Below are 9,397 nucleotides of genomic sequence, written 5' to 3' on the forward strand. Positions count from 1 at the left end.
CTTGGACTAAAAGTGGCAGAAACAGTACAAAATATAGAAAGGGCTTTACAACTCCCCAGTTATTGTGAACAGAAAGCAGACTGAGGAATCTCCTCAATTGGAAATGCCAATACTTTCTTATGGGAAAGGATGGGTGAACCAGAAGTGAGAACCAAGAACAAAAAAGGCACAGCAAAGAGCAATGAGAATCATTTCAAGGCAATAAACTGAATTCTAACCAGTAAATTGGCAATGTAAGCCCAGCTAGATTTCAAAATTGCTATGGATCAGTGTTTGTTGTGCATATCCCATTTTCCCTCTTTTGAATTTGTGTTGGAATATCCTATGCATATATCACCGTTATATGTTGAATATGGGTTGAAGGAGTTGAGAATTTGTCTCTTTAGTTCACAGATATTCATACTGAGAGAAACCATACTCAATGTGCCGCTTCTGAGGAAATACACCCCAGGAGACTCACTTACCCCTGGACCTGACTAAAATGATGGAATCTTGAACCTTGAGCTTGAGCTGAATGCCATAATAGGTGAGACTTTTGAGAATATCTTAGAGGTCTTACAAGGGCATGAGTGTATTTTTCACATGGGAAGAATATAAATCCACTTGTTTATTTTAGCTGTATTTGATAAGATAAAGATAAATTAGTTATAAGTGATGTTTATTTTCAATCAAAATTCAGAAGACAAATAAAAGATTCAGGCTTATGAATTTAAAAATAAACTTGTTTCTTATCCTTTCCAGATGGCAGAGAATTCTAACATTAAATCCAACCTCAGGGTGCCTGCTTGGTGCACATACATTTCAAATTGGAAGTGTAGGGCAGTTATTGTTTTGTAGAAGAGAACTTTAGCCATTGAGGGGAGGAAACCAATAGATAAATTCTTCTCTTTTTCTTGGCTAACAAAAAAATAATCCTGAGATGCAGATGCAGTGTTTATTACAGCTTTCAGCCACAATCCCAACAAGGTGTGCAATCAGTCATACTTAGTGACATCCAGGTCAGTCACACATCTCCTACTCCTTTCTTACTTGCTTTGCTCTCCTTCTCCCTCACTCTTCACTCCCATTCCTTAAGCTTGGATACCTTTATAGCACATATACCCTCTACTTCAAGCTTTATTTCCTGGTGTTCAAGGCTAAGAAAGAGGCCATTTGTAGGGATTTGGGATATCTAGCAGTGGAGAGAGAATATATATCTCCCAAGTCCACCACACACATGCTTTGAACTATAAAAACTTGTGGACCTGCTCCATGGTATTTCCAGACAGATATTGGCTAGTTAGTTGTTGGGAAAGAATTGCTTGTATCTGCCAGAGTTTTGGAGACATAGACATTGACCTCTAAATCATTCTAGGGAAGTCTAAAGGTCAGAGGCTTGCTTGTTGGGGCTACAGAGATATGTATAGTGGAGAAAAGATGCCACATTTTCCCACTGTTTAAGTGGGTCTTGTTGTAGGTCAGGTTCTTTGGGAAGCGCGCTATAAAGTGAAGAGTAGTGGGCAGTTTATTAGGAAGCATTCTTGGGATCAACTCTTGTAGAAGGGAAGAGAGGAAGGGAGAATTGGCCAGAGAGACAAAGTAGCTGTGATACAGTCCAAGTGAAGTCCTCAACTGATGCCATCAGGAGCTCTGAAGCTGAAATGGCCCTTCAGAGTTGTCCCAAGTTGGGGCAAAGGAGCTGGTCTTTTGTACTCACTTTGGCTGGTCACTGGAGGCAGGCTGCCCAGGGTGACCTAAGGCAAGGAATCTGTCCTCACTTAAGGCAGTTATTGAAGAATTCCTGAGAGGTGAGTGCCAGCAGTAGTCCCACCATCTGGGGAAATAAATCATTCAGTCTTGAAAGGAGGATGTGGGTGACACATTGCAGCATCCACTACAGATGCATTGGATGGTAGCTGGGCCAGGAGAAGCTTCTTCCAAGTAGAGGCAACCCCAGGTGACAAACCTTCCTGGATGTGCCTTGAAGTAGGGCCTAAAAAGGAGTCAAAAGCAGTCAGCCAGAGAAGGTATCTCCCAAATCAGAGCACAGCAGAGTACGGGAGCTTCCTACAGAGGGAACTCTGAAGAATTCATTAAAATTTCCTTCTAGAAAAAGTCAGCCTTTGGGCGTCTGCTTACAAGTGAGCACCCACACCTGATAAAAGCAGCACCTGTCAAGATAGACCTTTGTTCCCTTAGCTGTCTTCTGCTGCCTCTCCCTTCTGCATCTTATTTGAGGTCTCCAGAAATAACATAGTGATGGGGAAGGAGTGGGAGAGCAAAGTGGAGTCGCGGGAAAGAACTGTTGCAGTGCAGAATTTGCAACCCAAGCTGGGGAAGGGAAAAAGTTCTAATTGGATAAGAGACAAATGTCACTTTAGATTGGACTGGATGCAAAAATGAATTGTTCAAATACCCAGAAATCCCCTGAACAACTCTGAGACCTGCCCTAAGTTATCATGCAATGATGGAAAATGGGGAGTGATTAGCACTTTTCCATTTGGCGGTAAGAAAGAATAGAGTTAGTTTCTGCTTCTACCCTGTTGAATATAGTGCAGTCAAAAGGAGGTTCTACTTATGTTACTGAGCTAAATCTTCGCAAAACTCTACAGAATAGTTGTAATTATTCTCATCTTAGAGATGAACAAACAGATTTGGGGAGCCTCTGAAATGGGCCTCGCTCTTTATGTGTGTTCCTTCAAAAAGTGATCCCAGCCCTAAGAGTTGGATTTTAGAGAAGGAAAGTAAACCTTGGAGGGTTCAAGTGACTTGCTCATGTCCTGTAACTAGTAAATGGGAGAGTGAGAATTCCAACTCCGAAGACTTTGCTTTTCCCTCTATAGTTGGTTCTTCTGACCTACAGGATGGTTCATCACCTCTGAAATTATTTGTTCTGAACATTTCTCTGGGAACTGATTTAAGTCCAATAATACATTTTGCAGATGAGGGAAGTAAAGCTTGAAAAGATTAGTGCCAGTTTCAAAGCCATAGTAGTTGCTATCTCCTCACAGGACCATATTTAAGCCTGTCCAGCAAGTTCTGTAAAACACTATTTTGAGGGAGCATTTATGAGGCTTGTAATTTCATTTGATGCTGTGTTCAAGTAATTTGGCCAATAATGAAGTCGAAAATGTTTTCAAATTTCAGGTTCTTGGTGAAGTTTTTTTGTTTGTTTGGAGGCAGGGTCTTACTCTGTTGCCCATTCTGGCCATTCTGGAGTGCAGCAGCGTGATCACGGCTCGCTACAGCCTTGACCTCTGGGCCTCAATCCATACCCCCAAGTAACTGGGACTGCAGATGTGTGTCACTATGCCTGGCTAATTTTTATATATTTTTTGTAGAGATGGGGTTTCACCATGTTGCCCAGGCTGGTCTCAAACTCCTGGACTCCAATAATTCACCTGCCTTAGCCTCCCAAAGTGCTGGGATTACAGGCATATGCCACCACACCCAGCCTCAGTGAAGTTTTGAGACCAGTATTTCTCCTGATTTTGTGGCTTTGTGTTATCAATGAGTGTAATGGTGAAATGCTTTAACTTTATACCTGGCCGTGATGGTCAGTGATGCTAGTCATTTATTCATCTATCCATTCAGTTCTCATGCATTTATTTCCTCATTTGAGTTTGCTGCAAAGTACACAGCAAAAGATTTTTTAAAGGGTATGAAAGACTGCACGTGTCCCATTCTGGACACTGAGCCACGCTTTTCCTCTGTATTCCTCTGTCTGCTGCTGACCTGTGAAAGGGGTTATCCCACAAGAGGACAATTGTGATGTTTCTGACAGTTCTTGAAGGGCATGTGTGGCTCTACAAGGGACAATTCGTATTTTATTTAAGAGGTTTAGAACGACTTTGGCTAGTAACTAGTTTCATTCCTCAGAGACGGGAGGGTTGTTGTTGGAGAGATAAATTGCACAGGGAGACATTTTGGAGGCTGAGGATTTTCCCCAACTCCTCTTTTCCCTTTCTACATAATATAAAGCCTCCTATATAAATTAGAAATCTAATCAGAATTGTATGCTCCTCTCAACAGGGATGGGCTTAATTGGGAAATTCGCTTAATCAGGACATCTCCCAGGGAACTGATTTCAGCCCGATGACACGTAATGGCTATGATTGCAGTTTTAAAGGGGGTGGTAATTCTCCTTAATTGAGACACTTTTAGGTAATTTAATGCTGCTTGGGACTAGGTGTGTGTGAATGTGTATGCTTCTGGCCTCTCTGATTTGTTTTGTTTTCTTCTACAGTATGGAGTGCAGGATTAATTCACACAACTGCATACGTTAGTTCAGCGGTGCCCGGGTACCTATTTTCATTCACAAGACAAGAGTCTTAGGCTCCTTGGCAAAGAACTGCCATGCGTCTTGTCAGCAGTTTGTAACGGATACGTCAGCCCATTTCAAGGTGTGATTGTGGGCTGGTTAGCATTTTCTTTGTAATAGTTTAAGGGGAATTTCTTCAGGCAGCACAAGTGATCTCCTTCTGACTCTTTGATTCTTGCTCCTCCTTAGCTCCTGAGTGGACTTCCTACTGGGACCTTATACAAATTCCTTTACATTGACCTAAATTCTGTGGGGTTGAGCAGCATTTGAGAAGAATCAATTGCGGGGCAATGGTAAATGCATCAGATTCTTTTTTTGAGACCTACACTTGAATTAGAGATGAAAAGTTAGAGTGATGTGCATTTCTTTAGCCCCTTTCATCCTTTTAGGAACTGGGTATGCAATCGATCATAGTCCTCACTTCATATTGCACTATCACTATTGATCTACACATGCCACTTTCTAAATCTATTCAGTCATTCAATCACACACTTTTTGATTTCCTTTTATCCCAAACCCGCCATCATTCTTCTCTTCTTTCTCCCTCTGTAGACCAACGTTATACCACGTTTAATGTGTAACCTTTTCTTGCGTGCCTTCCTGAAAAATGTGTATGGTTTTACGTGAAGGTAAATTAACAAACAAGTTAGTTCTTTTTTTCATATAAAATAATTTCAAATGTGGCCTGATGATTCCATCATGTCGTTAGGAACTCCTCATCAGGATTTCCGCTGCAGTCTCTAGTCTTGGTTTCCATTCTCAAAGTCCAAGAGAGCAGCCCAAACCCCAGTCTTCACATTTGCATTCCAAATTGCATGAAGGAGAAACAGGAAAGAACAGGGTGGTATGCATATATTTTAAAATTAATATACGTAGTATTGTTCCTCACTTTTTTCCACTAAGCACTATATATTTAAAATCCAACCATGATTTTGTATATATATAAAATTTAATATATATTAAATAATATACACACACACACACACACACACAAGTTATTACCCTTAATTGCTTCATAATACTTCATGGTGTTTATCCACCATATTGTATCTCTTATATTAGTTAAGGTATGACTTAATACATAATTGCTAAACCTTTCAAATTTCAGGGGCTTATCAAACCATCTAATCAGTTAATAAACTTGAAACAAAATTAATAGTTCAGAATATAGAGTTCTCCTTCACCCTATAATTTAGGGACCCAGGCTCCTTCCATCTTGTGGTGCTGCAGTTTCATCACGTGCATCCCAAGGCTGCTCCAGGGCTTATCTCCATTCAAGCCATTGGGCAGGAGGAAAGAGCAGGGACATTTGCACTGGAGACGGTTCTTTTTGGCAAAGCCTGTAAATAGTCTACTGCATTCCAGCCAAACATTTTTTTTTTTTTGGAATGTAGTTATGGATTTATATCTAATCTTAAGGGGATGCTAAGAAATATGCTTTTTGTGCATATCGTGGAGGAAGAGGAAAAAAGCTTGGTGAGAAGTCAGCAGTTTCTTCCATATGTATGTCCTGTGTCAGAAATTGATAGCCAGATTTCCTCTAGTTCCCTCCATCAAAAATAATGCTGCAGGGAACATCACGTTTTGTACACTCTGTGGATCTGTGTGACCATGTCTTTAGTTTCTACACCCAGGGGTGGAATTGCTGCGCCATAGGACATGCACAGACTAATTTAGACTAAGCGGTGCTAGTTGTACTCTGGATTGGCAATACCGTCTGTACTTACCACCAACATATGAGGATGCCTCTATCCTCACATCTTTGTCTACACGTCATGCTTCGGCTTTCTTTTTTTGGAAGACTAAGGTGTGTAAAGAAATATAATACTGCTGTTGTAATTTACATTTTTTCCAATGGCTATTGATTTTGAACATCTTTTCATATGTTCTTATAAACCCTTGGGTTTTCACTTCTGTAAATTGCCTAGCAATATTCTTTGCTCACTTTTTCATTGTGGTTCTTGTCCTTTCCTTGAGTTGAAGAATATTGGTGAAATTGAATTGATCTATTTATGCTCATTCTAAATGCTTATTAAAAACCTCTTCCGGCCCTATGGGTCACACCTTTGACACTGAGAGTCTACTTCTTCTTCTTTTTTTTTTTTTTTAGACAGTCTCGCTGTGTTGCCCAGGCTGGAGTGCTGTGGCATGATCTTGGGTCACTGCAACCTCTGCCTCCCAGGTTCAAGCAATTCTCCTGCCTCAGCCTCCACAGTAGCTGGGACTACAGGCACCCGCCACCACACCCGGCTAATTTTTTTTTTTTTTTTTTGAATTTTTAGTAGAGACGAGGTTTTACTATGTTGGCCAGGCTGGTCTTGAACTCCTGACCTCGTGATCCACCTGCCTCGGCCTCCCAAATTGTTGGGATTACAGGTGTGAGCCACCATGCCCGGCCCTGTTTGTTTGTTTACAGAGAGGATCTCATTGTATTGCCCAGACTGGCCTCAAACTCTTGGGCTCAGGTGAGAGTCTGTTCTTGGAGTGTTGTTGAGTAGGGAGTCAATTTTATTTCTTCTGTATAAAAAATCATTTTTGACCACATCATCTATTTTTGTTTTTAAATATTTTTTAAAAATTAACATATAAAGTAGTATTTATCATATACAAAATCTATGTTTTGAAACATATGTACATTGTGGAATGCCTAAGTTTAGCTAATTAAGATATGTGTTACCTCAGAAAGTTATCATTTTTGTGGTTAGAACATTTATGACTGCATCATCTATTGAACAATCTGCCCTGTATTCACTAATTTATGGTTCTAGCCTTTTCATATATTAACTTCTCACATATTTGTGCATCTGTCTCTGAGCTCTATTCTGCCCTATGGTCAATTTGTCTTTTTTTCTTTGACAATACTATTCTAATTTACCTTTCTGTGCCTCCGAGGTATGTCAATATCAGGTACATTAGGTTTCCTCTTTCCTCTTCTTTTGAAAGTTTGGTGCCATGGTTTGAATATGGTTGTTTCCACCAAAATTCACATTGAGGCTTAATCCTCAATGCAGCAGTGTTGGGAAGCAGGGCCCAGTGTGAGGTGTTTGAGTAATGGGGGTGGAACCCTCATGAAGAGACTATTGTCATCTCTCAGGAGTGAATGAGTTCTTGTTCTTGCAGATTAGTTCCACAAGAATGGATTGTTATAGAGCAAGGCTGCTCCTTGTGTTTGATGTCTTTGCACGTGCCTGCTCACCTTTCCACTTGACTCATTCAGTACAAGGCCTTCACCAGAAGCTGATACTGGATGCCAGTGCCGTGCCCTTGGGACTTCCAGCCACCAGAATCACGAGCCAAATAAACCTTTTTTTTTTTTTTTTTTAATAAATTACCCAGCCTCAGGTATTCTGTTACAGCAAAATTAAAAGGACTAAGACAGCTGGTTTAGCTACATGTGGGCTTTTATTCTTTTATGTAGGTATTGGAGTATGTTGATCCAGTTTGTTAAAGAAATACCACTATAATTTTGACTCAGTTGCTGTTAGATTTGTGGATTAATTTGAAGACCAATACATCTTTACAATAGAGTTGTTTCACCCCGGAGCTTGGACTTTGTCTTCATCTAGTCAACTCACCTTCTTTGTCCTTTATTAGCTTTTTAAAACGGGATTGATTATGTTCTTGTGAGTTTTTGGTTAACTTAGTTTTAAGACAGTTTATAGTTTTGATTGTTATTATGAATAAGATCCTGTTTATATTATATATTCCAAGTAGTTACTGTTGGTGTAGAGCAATGCTATTGATCTTTGTAGTTGGGTTGGCTGCGTATCTGGCAACAATGGTAAACTCTCATTAGTTTCAATAGTCTATTGAGACTGTTGATTTGTCTGGGTAGATGATCACAACACATACAAATAATAACATTTTATCTCTCTTCATAATCCTTATAAATGCTCTCTTTTTATAATAATTCCTTCTCTCTAGTACTGGACTAAATAGTGGCTCTATTAATGAATATCCTTGTTTTGTTCTCCTTCCTACAGAAAATACAGTTAAAATTTTTATATGCATAATGTTTGGTGTCTTTAGATTTTAGTATTTAATCTTTATTATGTTAAGGGAGTTTCTTTTGATTTTTCTCACATCAGAGACTTTCAAAATATTAGAATAGAAATAGGACTTTATTCAGTGCTTTTATTTTCCTTGAGATAACAATACATCTTTTTTTCTTAAGTCTGCAAATGTGCTCTTATACTGAGCCACTTTACACTTGAAAACTCCTTGCATTCCTGAGATAAACCCAGGTTGTTTATGATATATTATGACCCTCAAAGATAATGCAAGTGTTCTTGCCACTGAATGCAGAACCACTGAAAATTAGGCCTACAGAAAGAGGCCCATAATTAATTTCAATCTTTTGTTTTATCCTCCATCTCTCTCCATATAAAGTTTCTAGGCACTTACATAAACTGCTTTTGCAAGTTTTTGAAACATTAAGACTCAGTTTTTAATAAAAATTATTTTTTCATTTTTATATAATGAAAATTTTGAAAAATTCAGAGAAGTAAGAAGAGGGAAAAAAAATCACTTAAATTACTGACGTGAAAAGACAGGCTTACCAACATTTTAGTTCAGGTAGCTACAACAATGAGATGCTTTTCCAGAAAGACTGTATTCAGATACCAGGTGGGCTGAATTGGAAAAAAAAGCCGGAGACCAATACTAGCTACACCAATGGACCCTCTATTGTCAGCATTTTCAGGGAGGGACTATTTGCTGAAGTCCCACAAAAGCCATGGGTATTACTCTTGTGTCTATTGTACAATATAAACAAATGAGTAGTCCTTCCAGTTATGGTGCCAACTGGCTGAAGAGAGTTTGGGCTCAGCTTCAAGTCATATATCTCTTAATTACTTTAGTAGGGAATAAAAGAGACACGGATCAGCTGTAAGACCTGGTGTGAGCTTGGACTCTGGAATAGCACTGAAGCCCAGCCCAGAATATTTTGAAATATCTGCTAAAGAGGCAGAACATTATGACATCCTTTCTGCTTTTTGGCCAAGTTCTATTAAAACATACTGGGTATTTTTATTCGTTGGTGTTCTCTCAAGAATGGGCAATAATCCTCTGGGTCTGAATGTGGCTTTCATCTTCTTA

The sequence above is a fragment of the Nomascus leucogenys genome, chromosome 25 (genome assembly GCF_006542625.1).
Source record: "Nomascus leucogenys isolate Asia chromosome 25, Asia_NLE_v1, whole genome shotgun sequence".
Lineage (NCBI taxonomy): Eukaryota > Metazoa > Chordata > Mammalia > Primates > Hylobatidae > Nomascus > Nomascus leucogenys.